At 47.5% G+C, this 17,608-nt stretch overlaps 1 protein-coding gene across 7 annotated transcripts in view; it reads left to right on the top strand.

Annotated features, from left to right (window-relative positions):
- The window catches only part of MVB12B (multivesicular body subunit 12B), a 179,032-nt gene that overhangs the window by 74,354 nt on the left and 87,070 nt on the right, over nucleotides 1-17,608 (top strand). The window contains exon 7 of one of the 7 annotated variants that reach the window (XR_005058470.2): nucleotides 4,978-5,133. The exons of the other annotated variants lie outside the window; for them this stretch is intronic. The gene's annotated coding sequence lies outside the window, so the exon portion shown is untranslated. The remainder of the gene's footprint in view (nucleotides 1-4,977; nucleotides 5,134-17,608) is intronic. 7 annotated transcript variants of the gene reach the window in all.

Genomic DNA, 17,608 nt, shown 5'->3' with positions numbered 1-17,608 from the left:
CTGCATGACACTGAGAACGCCTCCACTTTGTCTCTGCTGGAACAGTGCAGAAGATAGCTGGAAAGTTGCAGATGTCATAGGCCTTTAGAGAGCATATCCGCTTTGCATTACGTGAATGCAAAGGCCTTTCTGTATTCTATGTAGTACATATTCTGCAGGCTCCTAAAAATAGCAGAATATGCAACTTTAAATGAGCTTGCCATTCTAAAGTGCTCGTAGCTGCACACCACACATGATCTGTAGCCATGTGGTGGGGAGCACCGGCCATAAGAAGGGGGAATTCCTACTCTGCCCTGGCCAGCGACAAATTTGGAATCCAGGAGGGCTGGTAAGTAATTTGGTTTGTTTTCATATTGTTTCTTCTCTCAAGGACCTACGAACTAAGAAATGGGTAGTTTGGGTGTGTGAGAGAATAGTGAGAAGTTTTTCATTTTTCACAAAGAATCTTGAGTGAGTCCCCTAGTCGCTCCGCAGCCGAGTTTGGTTGCACTAAAGGTAGTCATGGTCTCTACGGGTTCAGCAAAAAGCAGACGGTAAAAGGAATCCTGCCAAAGAAAAAAACCTCTGGATCACGCGTAGTCAATGATTTGAGGACAAAGGAAAAACAGCAGTGACGGAGTAAGTTTGAGGAAAGGGTTGCAAAAGTAAATAAAACAAGAACCAGTGAGGTGGTGCCATTGGGAAGCAATGTGATGAAAAGCGGGGAGCCAAAGGCGCCCCCCTGGGAGAAGGAGGTGAACTAAACCTGTCAGGAACAGGATGGAATCATCAACGGTGTGCTCCGCCTCCAAAAGCCCACAGCCCACCAGCCGCCTCCGGGTTGTGCAGAAGAGAGGGCGGTGTGGCCGCTGGTCTCTGCTCGCTGTCCTCCAGCTGGGCATCCACCTGCCTCAGAACGCCACTGTGCTGAGCCAGCAGCTCTGAGGACTCTGTCCTTTAGGATATCCCCCATAAAGACAGCCTGGTTGTTCTCGTGACCATTTCACAAACCGGGAGTGGTACTTAACTACCCTGGACTCCCCTGAAACTTTAGACGCATCAAGCGTCTCTGTTTGGTTTAGGAGTGCGAGGCTAGCCCTTCTCACTTTGGTGCTCACTCACACCCAGACCCAGAGCACCGTCACGGCCTTGGCCACCCGCCACCCCTGTGCTCCGCATCTGTGCAGGCCCATCCCATGAGTTTGGAGTTAGTTGTCTCAGGCCTGTCTCATGTGCTCAGGCCCATCATCCAGCCTGTAGCTGCTCCCCGTTGACTTCACATGGTCTGGAAGGGTCCTAGAAAAGGGCAGGTGTTATCCTCCTGGTAGATAAAGAAAGAGCATGGGTTCCCCCAGCAGAACAGGAGAGCGCTTGCCCTGGAAGCTTGCTGGTCGACGTGAGAGCACAGTCGCCCACGACCAAAGCAGGCGCAGTGCCTCGGAGCACAGTGTACGTGGGGCTTGTCCGCTTTACTACCATGTGCAGTTTATGATTACAGTGGCTACAATGAAATTGGTTTTGTTTTACTCACCAAATACAACAAGCGTTAGCAATTGTTAATGTAAAATGTATTCTGATTTGACTGAGTTGGATCAGCCCGTATGCCATAGGATAACCAAGTGTTATGTTGGTGCCCCCCAGTAAAAGCCGCTGTGTGTCCAAGCTCTCCTCTCTCCCTGGGCGGTAATGTACAGGTGTCAGGCACACCTGTATGAGCCTCCTGGTTCTTCAGGGAATTTTTTGTGTTTATCTTTGGTTTTTGTATTGCTTTCCTCTCCAGTATCTTTGGCTTAAAAAAAAAAAAAAAGGCAGATTATTCATTTAAAATTTTCCACTGAAGATTTATGAAATGATGACTGTGTTACTTTATTCCTCGAGGCTTCAGGTCCCTCTGAGCTCCCCAGCAGCTTTCTCTCTGGTGGTGAGTCACGGTGGCGCGTGTGTTCCCGGCATGGGGGTCCGCAGTGGACTCACTTGTAGGTGAAGGTGTCCACGCCTGCCTCCCATGGCGTCTGGTTTTCTCTCACAACTCTGAGAGTCGAACTTGAAGCTGAACTGGTAGCCTCGGTTTCCTTTCCTGTTCCAGGCTTCTGCGGGTGTGTCTCGCATCCCCTGTCTCAGATGTCAGTTCAAATGTTTCCTGTCCCAGGAAGCCTGCCCTGAACGCCCTGGGTCTCGACCTGTGCTGGGCTCTCCTGAGCACTTACTGTGAGGCCATCCCTTGTGTTGTGGTCCTGTTGTGAACAACTTGAGGGCCGGGGCTGTCTGGTGCCTGTTGCCTCCCGGTGCTCAGCCCAGATGCAGGCTGTGTTCAGTTGACCCTGGGCTGCAGCCCCCACGCCCCAACCCCGACCAGAGACGACTCCTGAGTCCCTCAGTGCTCCTGGGGTCTTTACTGATTGTGAGAGTAATACAAGCTTGTAGAACACTGACCGAGTATAGAAAATAATGAAAAAAAACAGAAATTCTGTTTCCACTGAGCAAAGGCTCATAACCTCTGGTTATATTCTTTTCAAGTCATTTTTCTACGTACTTTTTACATAGGTGATATCATATCAGTTAAGAGCAAGTTTGTGTTTTGCTGCTGCTTGTGTAACATCAAACCATGAGGGTAAGAAAACAAGGTAGTCTGTGTGTGGACGCAGGGATCAAGTTGCAAAGCCCAGGCTGGAGTGAGCGTGGTGATGCAGCGCCCTCTACTGATCAAATTTGGGGGCGGCAGGGAGGACTGGCATGCTGGTTCCCAATGGTCGGCAGGCCACTTTCTCAGCAAATCAGGTTGGGGTGGCGGTGGTGGGAGGGGCCATGGGAGGGGCCAGTAGCAGATTTGTTGCCTACTTGAACCTAACGTTTGTCTCAAAAGCTAAAAACGTGTGGTCTGCCCCCATTGCTAATGTTGTCGCTCATATTTCAAAGAATTCCCCATTTCTTGGAGAGCTGTTATCCCCAGCTTATATTGGACAGAAGGGTCAGGTGGTGGACCTTTTCAGAGATGATAGGCCATCCCCAAAGGGCCCCATTGTCCCAGCAGAACTGCCTTCTCTTTCCAGGGGCAGGTTCTGCTGCAAGGAACAGGCGTTCTCGCCTGTTTCCTTTCTGTTGTTGGAAAGAACAGTCTCAGGGCCAGAGTGGAGCTGTCCTTTCAGAAGCGGCAGGCCCCCCGGAGAGACAGGGGATGTCCAAGCCCGAGGTTCGTGAACTAGACGCAGTGTCTGAAGCTCCTGGCAAAAAGGATCCGACGTCTGGGCAGAGCTCCTCCTCCTTATTCAGTGAATCATCATCTCACACGCATTTGGCTCTGCACACGTTTCTTGACGGTTTCCAAGTGAGGAAGGCACACCACTTCCCCCAGGAGCTCAGGGCCTGCGTTCTCTCTGGGCGTCAGCCCTGCTTTACCCGCTGCCGTCTGCTCCATGTCGACTATCAGGGGCTGAGGCCCAGTCCTACCTCCCATCTCTCCTCCGGGCTGCCCTCAGCTTCGCGAGTCTAGCATACAAGCAGATTGGGGTCCGTGGACCCAGGCTGTTCTGATTCTCTTCTGTGCCACTGCCCTGGTGCGGGGTGCAGGTAGAGAGAGCACCTTCCTGCTTCAGCCAGAGCACCCCCACTCCTCCCTTTCACATATGATTCTGCAGGGAAGGAAAGCTGCTGCTGCAGGTACCAAGGCTTGGAAAAGTTCTGGAAGCAGGTGGTTTCAGTGGGGTGCCAATAGTGTGGATGAATGAATGGTTCTGTGCTGTCCTCCCGGGAGGCACCCCCAGTGGACTGCAGCCCCCTGGCTTACTGAACAATCGAACCAGTGGCTTGATAAAGACATCAGAGGCATGCTTATCAAATTTGAAGATGACACAGAGTCATTAGGGAGAGCTGATGTGCTGAATGACAGAATCAATACTCGACATCTCCTCTACAGCTACAACACCCTGCTGGAGCCAGGAGATGAAAGGCGATGGGCAAAAATGGGCAGTGCCCCAGAGGTTCAGAAAATCAATTGCACAAGAACCAAACTGAGGAGCCCTGGCTTAACAGCAGTTTGTGTGAAGTGGCTGGGCACAGGCTCGGGTTGTGTGGGATGTATCCTGGTGTGCACCAGGTAGGTCCCATGAGATGGTGTCCCACACCTGGCAGGTCCATCTGGAGGGTGGTGTCTGCAGCTACACATCACCCTGTACACGTTACCCGGTGGGGCGGTGAATTTGAGTGTGGAGAAGCACCGAGTTTTGACCTGAGTAGAGAGGGCAGCTGGCTTTGGGGGTTTAACTGGTCAGTGTGTGAAAGGGAACGTATAGGTGCTTCCATATGGGGAGGTGCCGTTGGGAGCCCCAGGAGGCAAAATCATTAGATCAGGTGCACTGGAGTCATAGGAAGTAGATTTGGACTTAACATTTTAGAAAATAAAGAAAACGTGCAAAAAGTAAAAAATTTCCGGGCGATGAAGGAGCTGACTTAAGAGGTCAGTGCTCCCAACTGCTACAGCATTTGGGTTCTTCAGACCTTGGGGGGTGGTTCTTAAGCCTCGTTTACAGAATGTCTCAGATACTTTCCCATCCTGAGAAATTCAGACTCAGCAGACCTGCAGGTAGTGCCACAGGCGCCTGGCAAGGAAGATTCCAGGGAGCTCCGGTGGGCAGGGAGGTGCAGAGCAGTGGGCGTCTGCGCAGAGGCAGCCCCCAGGGGCTCCTCCCCAGGATGGAGGGCGCCCGGGGCCTTGGCGGTGCTGGCACTGGGTCTGTGTGCCAGTACTGGCATGTGGGAGCTGAACAGCAAGTGTTTCTTTTGTCCCTTTCAGAGTCCATCTAAAATAAGTAGTCTGGCCTCCGGAGTGCTGGAATTTCTCAAACATTTTATGTTGATGTAGACACAGGGCCAAATCTGTCCCAGAAAATGTGGGATGTGATTCCGGTGGCTCCACCCTGTGCCCTCATCTGCCAGGGGTGCTGAGTCTTGTACACCACGGTTCTGAAGGAGAAGCTGCCACCTGAACTCTGCTCCCCACAGATCTCAGCCCTGGGCCTGTCCTGAGACTTGTCCCTGCCCTGAGCAGGCGTCGCCTTCCATCCCAGGGCCCTAGCACGCGTGGCTCCTTTCCCAGCTGGTGAGTCCTGCCTGCAGCCTCCCAGGAGCCCCTCCCAGGTGCCAAGCTTCCCTTATAAGGTACGTGATGCTGCTCTGAGTTGTCCCAGTGATATTCCAGTGATTTGTCAGCTTCCAGCAAGTTGTCAGTCACAGGTTCCCAAGTATGTTTCTTAGTGACAGGCATAATTGTACTTAACTTTTTGCATGGATGTTATCAATCTGTGACAGATACTCTGGGAAATGGGGCATTTTGATTGCAAAAGATCTGTCACATGCATTTAGTCTTCCTCTCAGGGACACAAGGATTCAGTCACAACTTTTGCATGTCGATGTCAGATTTTGAGAACATAGATCCTTGCTGACCTCAAAAGTGGTTCCGTCACTTATCCCCAGGCTGTCATCTAAAAGGTTAATGGCTCTTCTAAAGGAGAGGGAAAATCATCATGTGGTGATGATCTGGAATTCAGGCCACGCATGCCCGGACCCATCACATCCTCTGTCAAAAACCCAGGAGCTGCTGTGCTCCATTCTGGCCTCCCTGACTCCACCTTCCTATGGACCTGGGATCAACCCTACTACTTGATCAACCTGCAGAATAAGCCAGCAACCAGGGTGGAACCTTAGCTCACTGGCCGGAGACCTATTGTCTAAACTGACAGCCTAAAATCCTTAGGCCGCTTCTGTCAGTGTTCAGTTGTAAGGTGGTCTTTGTTGCACAGATGACATCTGTTACCTCCCTGTTGTTGCAGGACTTGAGCGAGAGGCCCAGAGTTGCACAGATCAAGGAGGCCGAGTCTTCCTTTTCCTGTTGAGGTGTTCGCCACCCATCCTGAATGGCAGAGGCTTGGCGCAGGAGAAGTTTGCCTATAAGGAGGCCCAGCAGGCTCTCCTCTTGTACAGCTTTCGTGGGAGAAGGCTCGGCCCAGAGGACGGGAGGAAATGAATTTTAGAGTTGAAAGCCATCCTTTTAATATAAGATTCCTCATTTATGTGTCTTGCATCTAGAAGGCAAGGCTAGGGGCTGATTCCAGTGTTTCTTTTTGTTCCCCTCCTAGTTAACAATTTATGCCATGGATACTGAGCTCTGTTTCCATAGTATCAAGAGATGGTTTGGGGGTATGTCAGCCAGGGGAACACTTTGCCCTGGTCCCATCAAAGGGAGGCATGGGGCTCGCTGGTCCAGCAACCTCTGCAGGGCATGTCCAGGCATCAACGTGGGTCTGGCTTCACTTGGACTAATCAGACTTCCTTTTCCGTCACACAAAAATCACACACATTTTTGTTGATTTAATTCTGAAGATGAGACACACATTTTCATGTCCTTCCTTGATGTGACACTCCTTTGAAGATGCAGACTGTAGCACAGATGTGGTTTTCACACAGGCCCATGTGTCTTGACTGCCTCACTCTGCTCGTGTGCCTTCCACCCATGCCAGGTTGTCTCAGAGGAGAACCCTCTGGAAGGGTAGGACCTGGACACTAAGTCAGAGATTAGAGGTTGCACTTCCTAGGGCTCGGGTATTATTTCACTTAAAAAGCCCATGTTTACATTCTTTGCCTGGAACTACAAAGTCCTGGGTTGCCTGCCATCTGGTTGGGGTTTTTTAACGTGCTCATGTTCTTCTTTCTGTCCAGAACCTTCCCTGGCTTTCTGTTCCCTGACATGTCTCCCACATCACCTTGCACTAATCAGGCGAGCCTCCTCTTGGCCCCTGAGCACACCATCCTCGTCCCAGAACCGTCTCTGCCTTGGCCGTGGCCGTGCACCTCACCTTGCACCAGCCCCTGCACTCTTGAAAGGGGCAGACTAGGCTGTAGCAGGCTGACGCCTGGTCCTTTCCCCCTCCAGACCTGGGGCACCCCTTGCCTCTTCTAGAAAGCCTTCCCAGTGTTGTGTTCCCCTTTCTCTCCTTCAGGCACCAGCACCATACAATTCAGCATTTCACATTTCTCTGTTGTTGCTCTGTGTATTTATGTTTGGTCTTAGGACTAGAGTCGCTGGCTTATTGATGACAGGGATTCTCGTGTCTCCTTTTTCTCCTTTAAAGCCTCAGAAAAGGCTAGTCACACAGAAATAATGATGCTAATACTGCACCACTGTGTGACAAAATTCAGCAAGTATACTTTCAACTGTGTCATCTCATTTGATACAATAAGTGGCCAGTGAGAAACGTGTAGCCCCCAGAAGGTAGGGACCTTTGAGCTCCAGGTGCCTGGCACATGGTCGGCACTCAGAAAATATTTGTTGAATGTATATAGTGAGCTGGTTTAGCTACATAGGACCATGTATCATTTATTCATCCACTCTCCTTCCATCCACCCATCCACCCAGTAGAGACTTTTGTTGTACTTACTAGGTGTCAGGCACTGCTCCAAGCACCATACAAATTATAACTCATTTAATCCTTATAACAGCTCTGTGAGTCACATACTGCTGTCATCTCTGTATTAAAAGGAGGAAACTGAGATCAGGGAGGTTAAATTCCTTTCCCCAGGTCACACAGCCTCTAGGTGTCGGGGCCAGGATTACTACCTTTGGCTTGCAGACTGTCCCTGTGCCCTGGTGCTCATGGCCACAGGGTCACTTGTTGGGAAGCAGCCACCCAGCTATCTCAGCCGTGGTCACCTGCAGCTTCTCCAGGCTCCTGACGGGCAGCAGAGAGAGAAGGGCTTCCCAGGGGGAGCACGTGGGGGTGGGAAGCTGCGTTCACACTCTTAGCTTAGGGAGCCGTGCGAAAGCTGGCTGGGGACCAGGGTCCTTAGCTGTGAATGGAGACTAAGGAGAACATGTGGAGGCCATGCACGAGAGGGTCCCAGTGGCACAGCTCCCTTGAATGGCTTCAAAGCCCGTGATTAAGCAGGGTTACAAGCAGTTTGATTTATTCTGTGATTATGAGTGTGGTGTGAAAGAGACCTACAGAGGGAAGGCTGTTTGAATATCTTCAGAATGCTTGTGTCACAGAGCTGGGACTGCTTTTGCAATGGCATCAAACTTAGTTTTGGTGTCAGAGTAATTTTGAAGGCAAAATTTCATTAGAATGCAGTTTGGTATTGTTAGATATGAATGATGAGTTTAGGCTGAGCAATACACTTTTTGATATTAATTTTTAATAGGGCTTCTTGGGAAGTCAGAGCTTCTGTTTAATGAAGAATTGACTATTAGTCAATACAGCTTCTGCCTCTGAGCTGGCCTCTCGCTTTCTTTCATTCTCACACATCAGATTCTGACAAGGTATTGCCGCTTGTAAACGTGTTATCTTTGTAATTTTTGTGACTTGGTGAGTGTCTTATTTTTCTTGGTGGTTATGACAGTTACGTGTGCCTCTCTTTGCTGTTGTCCCGTAAGCAGGGTCATAAACGTGGAATGATTTCCTCCTCTGCCTGGTTCTCAAGCGTGCGAGGGCTCTCTGTGCAGTGGGTTTAAGCTCCGGGGTTTGGAGAAAGGCCTTTTTCAGAATTATGAAAATAGTTTTCCGTGTGTCAGAACAGATTTATCAGTTCACTTTAGGGTCGGTCTTGTGAACCAGACCATTTAGAGGAGGATATTTTACCTTTTATCAGAGTGGAAGCTGACAGTCTATTTGCAGGTAGCTCTACAGAATATTTCACCTGGGTCTCTCAGTGTAAATCTAGCCGCCAAACAAAGTAAAAATGGGTGTTAAGCGAAATTTCCCAGTGTTTTACAGCACCTTCCCCCCCCCCCCCAGTGCTGTTCTATTTCAAGGCAGGGTTTCAATTATTAATTCGGATATTTAATACAACCGTTTGCTTGCAGTAACTTTTAAAAGGCCTCTTGAATTTATTTAGGTAAGAGTTTTGCCTGTGGGTAGGGTAGCGTTCAACTTGAATATCCTTCTTGAGCAGCAGATGTTTATTTCTAGTTGAATAATAATATTAATAATTATTAGAATAAATATAATTACCATCATCATCATTATTATTTCAGCTATAATGTCTTGAGCATCTTGTGCCAGGCATTGTGAGGACACTTCATGTGTATTAATCTTTATAACTGTGTTGTGAGGTGAATGATGTGTCCTCTTTTGAGAAATGAGAAAACTGACACTCGGAGAGACAGGGCCTGGCCCCAGAGCTGGGCATTAGGATTCAGGGGAGCAGGATCTGAGCCCAGGTTCCCCATCCTGTCCTGCCTCCTCCCACGAGCCTCAGGGCTTCCTGAGATCTCAGGACTCTCTACCCCAGGGGCTCCTGTAGCCTGAGGGTGGGGCTCTCAGGGGACCAAATACATCCGTAAACTCTTCCAGACCCTGGGCCACATTCCACCTCCTTACTAGTCTTTGCTTTATTTTGCTCAACAAATTGTTTTCCACAGCTTTTGAGATCGAGGGGGCAGGAAGTAGAAGAATGTGCCTGTGGTTCTTTGTTAGGGCTTCTTGTTTCCAGCCCAGGCTGTCCGTTGCCTGCCCCGCACGCTAATGCAAGTAGCCTTTTATGAATCCGAGTTTGGCAGCCTCCCTGCTCTTGAACTTTGGAAAAGCAGATATTTTAGTAGGCTGGACAAAGATGAAAAGCTAGCAGCGCCCATATGTTCCTTGTTTTTAAAAGTAGGGTCAGTGAGGTTTAGAGACTCTTTAAATATTTCAGTTTATAAGATCAGACTAGATCATCTGGAATGGAAGTGCGGAGCCCTTGGTCCCAGACTTGGCTTTTTTCTTCATTTCTTTTATATGGGAGGGAGGCGTTTTAGCATTGCAGAGTTCATGTGTAATAAAACTTAAATGCAGTGAATAAATACCATGATTTGGAGTGTTGCTGCAGCTATGAAAGGTAGTGCCCCCACCCCCACCCCACCCCCCAGCTTTTTTTCTGTTCTTAAGTAATCAGTGACTTGAAAAATAGCAGATTGGTCCAAGAATGGTAACTCAAGAAGCTGAAAAGTCCTCAGATTTAAATGAGTGTGGTCTTCGGCATTTTTCTAAGGAAGCATTTTCTTCACTCGATTAAATCTTCCCACGTTGAGGGTAGACATCCATCCTAAAATGCATATTTGAATAAATGCAACGCCAGCTTGCATTTTCAGTTAAGACGGTGCTGTCCTTCGCCCTCATTTCCTCATGGATTATGAATGGCAAATGACATGGTGGTAGTTTTTCTTGATCCCAAGGTATTTATAGAGGCCCCGGATGTGAGCGGGTGCCTAGGCTGACCCCGAGTTGCCAGTGTGCCCTTGGGAGTGACTCGACGCCTCACATGTGGGGAGAGGCTGGGCTGAGTCAGGCCACTGCAAGACACCCAGCATCGCGCTCTCCGCCATAAGGTGAGACCAGCAGCGTCCTTACGACCCTTGGTCACCAGCACGAGGTGCTGGGACACACCTGGCAGAGGGAGGGCTGCCGCCACTACCCTCACAGAGCCGCTGACCGCCCGGAGGGGAGGGCCCTCGCCCTCCTCGCCGCCGCACCCTGCTAGCCGGCATTTCCTGTCATGTTCTATTCACTCTTAATACTTCTTCGATTCTAAATTTCAGAAGTAATTTGTCACTTTAGAAGAGGGAGTCATTAATAACCATTATTTAGACTGTCGAGTCTTCCTGTGTGTGTGCGTGTGACTGAGTTAAGCATCCAAAAAACTGGGCTTGTTGGTGGCAAACAGGGCCTCTGCTTTGACAGGTAGGGGCCGGCCCCCCCCAGCCGGCCTTTCTCCTGTTCTGGTTATTCCAAGTCTGTCTTTAATCACCGGTAGGGAGGTGGCAGAGTGGTTAAAGCACGTCCTCCTGGAATTCATTAGGATTATTACCAGAGACCGTGTTGTAAATTGTTGACTGTTTTTTTAACTGCTTGGAAAAAATTTCTCCTTAACTATTTCATTTTAGTGTACTTCTTAGAAAAAAAAGATTTTTCTCCTCAAACCCTTGAAGCAGAACAGTTCACTGGCTGCGGGCTCTGAGCCATCCTCCTAAGTGAAGCCGAAGTGGTGCCTGTCACCCTCGGGCTGTGGGGTGGGGACCAGGGAAGAACCCCCAAGCCTTCCCATAGTGCTTAAGAAAAGGAATGGGCATTCAGTGCATGTTAATGCACATTGTTGTTCTTTAACATTAAAATTCCAACAAGGTGGTAATAATTACTGTTAATATCTTTTGGTGGAAACTTACAGTAAAGGAGCAATAGTAGAAACAGTATTTAAGGGAGAGCTGCCGGCATGATAAGAATGCAAATAAGTGTTATTAGCCTAATGATTTTGCCGTCGCCATGGTTGTGCGGCAGCAGTGTTGTGAATATGTCATCCGGCACCCGTGAATTTGGAAAGTGTGTCAAAACACAACTTCAATTAGTTTGCTCTAATTATGGCTCTGGAGAGTTTGTAACTACATCACTCCTCATTAAAAGAGATTTTCTTATATGGATTAATGTAATATACAAAGGAAAGTTTGAAAGTTCCCGACGCCATTTGCTCCCGCCATGAGCAAGCTCGGAGCAGGGCTGACGGCTTCTGGGTGTGCCGCGGGCCCCCGGGTGGGGCGGGCAGGGGTGCTGCCAGAGAAGGCCGCGCCGTCACTGCGTGGGGGGACGCTTTCCTCCCGTCCCGCAATCCGTTTCCTGCAAAAAGCGGCCATTGCAAATGGAGTTTGCCAATTTCCACAAGAGGGTAATTGAGCCCATTGCAAGCTTTTAGGAGGAAATTGCTGATCTGCTGCTATCAGGATGCCCCTCATTCTCAGCATGTTCATAGGGCCAAGCAGAAAGATCTCTAGTCATGCCATGGCTGCATGCAGTAAAGTCAACCTCCAGTCCTGTCCTGGGGACCGTGGGGGAGAGTGCATGGGAAAATTGGGTATTTTTGGTCCTGCAGAATTACATGGCACCTGTGAAATGTCAAAAGTCTTTTCGTACAGTGAAAAAGAGTAGTTTAAGGAGATATTATCTCTTGTCTAAATTGATGGGCAGTTTATCAGTGCTATTGTCGAGCCAGTGCTATTTTGAAACAAGAAAACCAAATGCACATTTTCCTGTCTGTTACTGACTCCCCCCTGCCCCTCCGCCACTGCCCTTGGACACCAGTAGTACTCTGCAGTGCCCACTCTGAGGTGCCCCTGTTCAGGGTCTGGGCAGCCAAGGCCATTTCCCTGAGCTTTGCTGCCCTCAACTCACCTATTCTCCTGTGCAGCTGTCCACAGCATCACTGTGATCCCCCAGTTTCAGGAGCTCTCTGATACATTTTGCATCTAAGAGTTAACATTTAGAATGCTGGTTGAGGACGCCTGGTTTGCTGGCACCCCTCCCACCCCTGTTTATTTGCATGGTACAGAATATCCAGAATACAACAGTACAGCTCTGAATACATTTTTTATGACCTTTAAGTGTTTTCTTTGTCATTATTTTTGGTGAGTACAGGGTGTGTGTGTGTGTGTGTGTGTTTCTGTGTGTGTGTGAAATGAGTAGGTTGGCCTCTACCCTATTCCTAAGCAGTGGTACTTTAAATGAGTTATACCACTCTTCTGAGCCTCAGTTTCCTTTTCTGTAAAATGGGGCTAGGGATGCCTTCTTTGCAGGGCTATTGTGGGAATTAAGTGGGAGAACATGTGCAAGTGCCACACCGGGCACACAGTAGGTGCTTGTGTGTGTGTGGCTCTCTTTGTCCAGGTTCATTTCAGAATTCAATCTGAGCACCAGCTGGTCGTCCCCTTAGACGGTTCTGTTGCCACCGTTCGGCTCCTTCCCGCCTCAGCTGTAGCTTCGATCCCCAGAACCGGACTGTGGGCGTAGGCATCCCCTGCAGAGCTGGGACAGCAACTGTTGTGCTCACAGGTGAGCAGCTGGTAAGGGGTTAAGGTAGTGATTGTATAAGTCTTCCAGGCTTTCTCCCAGTTCTGCGATAATTTGATGAAGAACTTCACCCTAATTAAATATTCAAATTAGGAATAAGTGTCAATATGGCTTCCCATTGCCTGGAATGATGATTAATTGTATTCAAAACTCTAGTGGCCCACTGTAATCTAAACCCAACCGTTGTTCTTGATTATTTTTGCACCACACTTGCCATGTTTTTGTTTTAAGATTTAAACCAGTAATTGATTTGCCATATGCTGTCGAGCTGCACACACTTTAAAGCTATGCATTTAGGAACTTGGGGAGTTTGGAATTGTGATTTCCTTGGTCTTCCAGTGCAGCTTTTCTTCCTTGTCCTATGCAGGGTGATTTGGGGCGTGACGGGGGCATTGTATGTCTGTGCTGCCCATGAGGAAAACTCATTATATAGTCAGGTTGGTAGGTTGAAGTTATGTTGATGGCAAATGGGTTGCTTGAGTGGAAAATGCACAAGTCTGCATTTAGACTTGGTGCTTTGCACCATCTTGGTAAAACAACACAGCCTAGTGGGAAAAGTGTAAACTTTTAAAAAGCGTAAAATCTTAGCTCAGCCAGTTTCTTGGGCAAGTTCCTTAACCTCTCTGAACCTTGCTGGGAAAGATGAGTGTGAATACTTCCCTCACTGGAAGAGATGAGTGTGAAGCATGAAGAATTGTGCACGTGCCCAGTAGGTGGTAACCGTCATAGATCACTTCAGGAACAAAGTGCTTCCCTGCCCCCCATCCCACCCCCTGCCTCCAGAAAGCCATTTCCGACCCTCTGAGTCGGAAATGACCTCCCTCTTCTCTGACTCCAGAAGCCTCTGTTGCCCACATGTTACTTTCTTTGTGGTGTCGTTAAGGTGGTTGTCTTGACTCTCTGGAATTACCGTTCCATCGCTGCAGCCTTTCCTCCCCCACCCCATTCTTTCCTCTTGGCAGGTGGGACCACAGCTCCCAGACCCTTCCCAGGGTTTGGTGCGGGGCCTGGCACGCTCGGTAGGTGCTCAACAGATGTTTGCTGTTTTCTTTTGTTTTATGCCATTGTTTTAAAGTTGAAGCATGTAGCCTTAGGGTCTTTTGTTTGCATATCTCATGATATTTAGAGGTTTTTACTTGCTAGAGGGAATTTATATGTGTTTAAATTTATTTGTAGATCAATTCCTAAAAGGGAAAATGTGAGTTTCATTTGGCTTGTATTTTGTTTTTTCAAATTTTAAGAAAACTATTCTTGTAGAGCCGTCCTAGGTTTTCTGTAAAATTGAGAGGAAGGTAGAGAGCCTGCTCTTCCCTGTACCCCACACATGCATCGCCTCCCTATTTTCAGCATCACTCAGCGGTGTGGCACTTTTTTTTTAAACCAAGGATGAAACTACAGTGACACGTTGTCATCACCCAGGGCCCATAGTTCACCTGAGGGTTCACTGCTGGTGGTGTGCATTGTGGGGATTTGGGTAAATGTGTACTGACACACGGCCATTCTTGTAAAATCGTACGGAGTATTTTCACTCCTCTCAAAATGCCCTGTGCTCTGCTTATGCGTCTCTCCCCCCTCCTGCTTTGGCGACCTCTGATCTTTTTACTCTCTCCATAGTTTTGCCTTTTCAAGAACATCATAGAATTGGAATCATACAATATGTAGCCCTTTCGGACTGGCCTCTTTCACTTAGTAATATATGTTTATCATTTGGTTTTCTTAACACTATCTTGTGCAAACACAGCTTGGCATGTACATATGTATATGAGGAGCTCGATTAAAAACTGGAAGAGTCAGTTGCAACATACTGATCATAGTAGTTGGGTGCCTGTTGATACCACGGTCTGTCTCCCCTTGGATGGCATCAATTCTTTGGGTATATTTGGAATTAGGTTTCAGGTCTGGGCATAAACATTTTATGAGTGATATCATTGTAGAGGAAATAGATCTGTTTCAGGTTTTATAAAACTTCACTTGACTTTGCTGGCATCAATAACAAGAGAAAACAAAAATGTCTCATGAGACCATGAGAAAATGGTAGTAAACTTTGTACATGGTGATTTTTTTTTCCTGAGGTTGTTTCTAAAATCAATGAGAAAAGAAAAAAAGTAACCAAATTTTAGGGCCCAGAGTCATTAAAATAACTTACTTTCTGTTTTAGTACAACCACATTATAAGAAAAAAATTGCAACTTTATCTCATATCTCTGGGTCTTCACAGACTTGAATAGTAACTCAGAATGTCAGTTTGGAAGCACAGGGGACCCGGAGCAGGAATCCCGGCTGTGAAGTCTTTGAGGAGGATGCTAGTGCTGGTCAGGCCCTTCCAGCTGAAAATGATTCATTTTAATTACCTTCCAGGGCAATCCAGTACCTGAGCATATGGTCCTTAAGCAATGAGCTTGCCCAAACCATCAGCAAGTGCGGGCAATGGTCAGGGACCTCCTCCTGACACCGTTGACCAGCCTTGGAGAGCTGAGCTCTAGAAGGTGCTTATTAAAATGCCAGCAGGTGTGGCAAAGGTCCTGTTTGCTGTGACTTCCTTACCCTGCCTGTACCAGGTGTTTTATAAGAGCCTTTTTCTTCATTAAATGGCATTCATTAAGCACGTCCTTACACCTGGCACAAAAGCTGTGTTGTCACAGATGACTTCTTCCTGGTGGTGTTTTGCAGGGATAAGGTGGAATTTCATTTAGCCATTCGCTGCGTTCCTTCTCCCCCTGACCACCTTAACTCAATTCCTGTGACTTTCGCGTATTTCCCCCCCTCCCCTCCCAATTCTGTTACTTTCCTTTGCATGTTGCCTCTGGTCCTGGTCCAGCAAGCAGACACGTTATCTAGAAAACAAGACATTCCCTTAGCACCAAGTGCTGGGCTGGGTGCTTTCATATCTGCCTGCTCTTCTAGCATTCTTAACAACTTCTCAATTTTGCCATCTTCTCTTTACTGATAAAAAGAAAAATAACTTCTCATTGAAAAAAAAATTAACATGAAAATATATGCAAAGGAATGGGAGTGGCAGGGAGGGGGATCCACCCTCCGACCTCAGAGACTCTGTTGTCCGCACCGTGAGCACCATTCCTAAGCCCTGTCTTGCCATCAGGACAGGGCTGTCACTGAAATGAGTTGGCATTTCCTTCCTGGTCCTTTTTGTACCGTGGCCTGGGTGTGGATGTGAACCACGAAACTAGCGTTTATGTGGTCGGTTAAGTATGTGTCACTCTGCAACTTGGTTCTTGTTTTGTGTCATTTTGTTTTGACCTAACAGCTGTGTCATTGAGATTTGGCCTCATTGATATAAAAACGTCTGGCTCATTCCTTCTCCTTGTTCTGTCCTAGTTTGGATTAAGTGGGCATTTTCCCAGTGCCTTGCTCTCGCCAACCCTGCCTGGGGGACCCCGTCCGAGCCTCTCACACAGTGAGGCCTGCTCTCCCTGTGCGCCCTGGGCTGAGTTCCTCACTGCACGTCAGCAGCACCCTCCCCAGTTCCACCCAGAACACCTGTGAACATCCCTTCATGTCTGCAGAATACTCAGAATCAGACAGTTTATGTTATTTCCAGTTTTTGAGTCGAGCATCATGATTCAGAGCTGAATTTTATAACTTTACCCACCAGGGTTCAAATCCAAGCTGTGCCCCCTCAGGCAGGCTGCTGAACCTTCCTGAGACCATCTGTCAGGCAGAGATGCTCTCGGGCCTCGGTGTAGGTCTGAGTGAGGATAACATGATACATGCGAAGGGCAAGCCCTGTGAGTGTCAGCTACTGTTTCACTGTTTTTATCTTCAATAAGTCATTTCCCACATTTCAGATTATTTCCTTAGGCTGTATTTCCAGAGGGAAAGAATAAATGCTGGTCCTTTTGTCCTTTTACTTCCCCGTTCTCAGGTCTTAATTCTGAATCATCTGGAGTATGTTTTTAATATATTTCTTTCAGAGAAAGGAACATGAGTCATCTTTTTTTGTTGTTAGCGTTTTTGTATGTAAAAGACAACTCGAAGGAGTGAAAAATTTCTGAGTCACAGCTTTCTTTTAGAAAATTCGGTGGATCCGTTGTTTTCAGGCATTTAGGATATAACAGGAAAAGTCTGAAGTCACCACAGGATTCATCTGGTCTTTTCTAGAATCCTGTGGATCCTGTTAGCTTCTTTATTTAGGTCAGGAAAGTATTTTCAGCTTTACTAAAGTATATTCAATATATGGTAAACTGCACCTATTTGAAATATAATTTGATGATCTTTGACATATGTGTACACCCGTGACACCATCACCAACATCGAGATCACGAGTACACCCCCCCCCCCAAAACGTTTCTTGTGCTCTTTTGTAATACATCCTCCCTCGTCAGGCCCCACTGATGTGCTTTCCATTCCTGTACATTAGTTTGCATTTTCTAGAATTTTACGTAAATAGAATCATACCATATGTGTACTCTTTTTTTATCTTGCTTGTTTTACTCAGCAAAATTGCCTTCAGATTTCTCCATCTTGCATGTATCAGTAATTTGTTTTTTATTTCTGAGTAATATTCCTTATGTAAATGTACCTCAGTACATTTATCCAATCATTGATTATTGGGCATTTGGCTTGTTTATAGTTTTTCACTGTTACAGATAAAGCAGCAGCTCAGTGTGTTTGTGTACAAATCTTCATACAGACATATGCTTTCATGTATCTTGGGTAAAAATCTAGCAGTGTAATGGCTGGTCTTTGTGTGATAGGGTATGTTTAACTTTTTAAGAAACTGCAGGCTGTTTTCTCAGGTGGTTGTACCTT

The sequence above is a fragment of the Manis javanica genome, chromosome 2 (genome assembly GCF_040802235.1).
Source record: "Manis javanica isolate MJ-LG chromosome 2, MJ_LKY, whole genome shotgun sequence".
NCBI classification, from domain to species: domain Eukaryota; kingdom Metazoa; phylum Chordata; class Mammalia; order Pholidota; family Manidae; genus Manis; species Manis javanica.
Note: the sequence above shows the minus strand (reverse complement) of the source record. Positions and strands in the feature narration are given on the sequence as shown.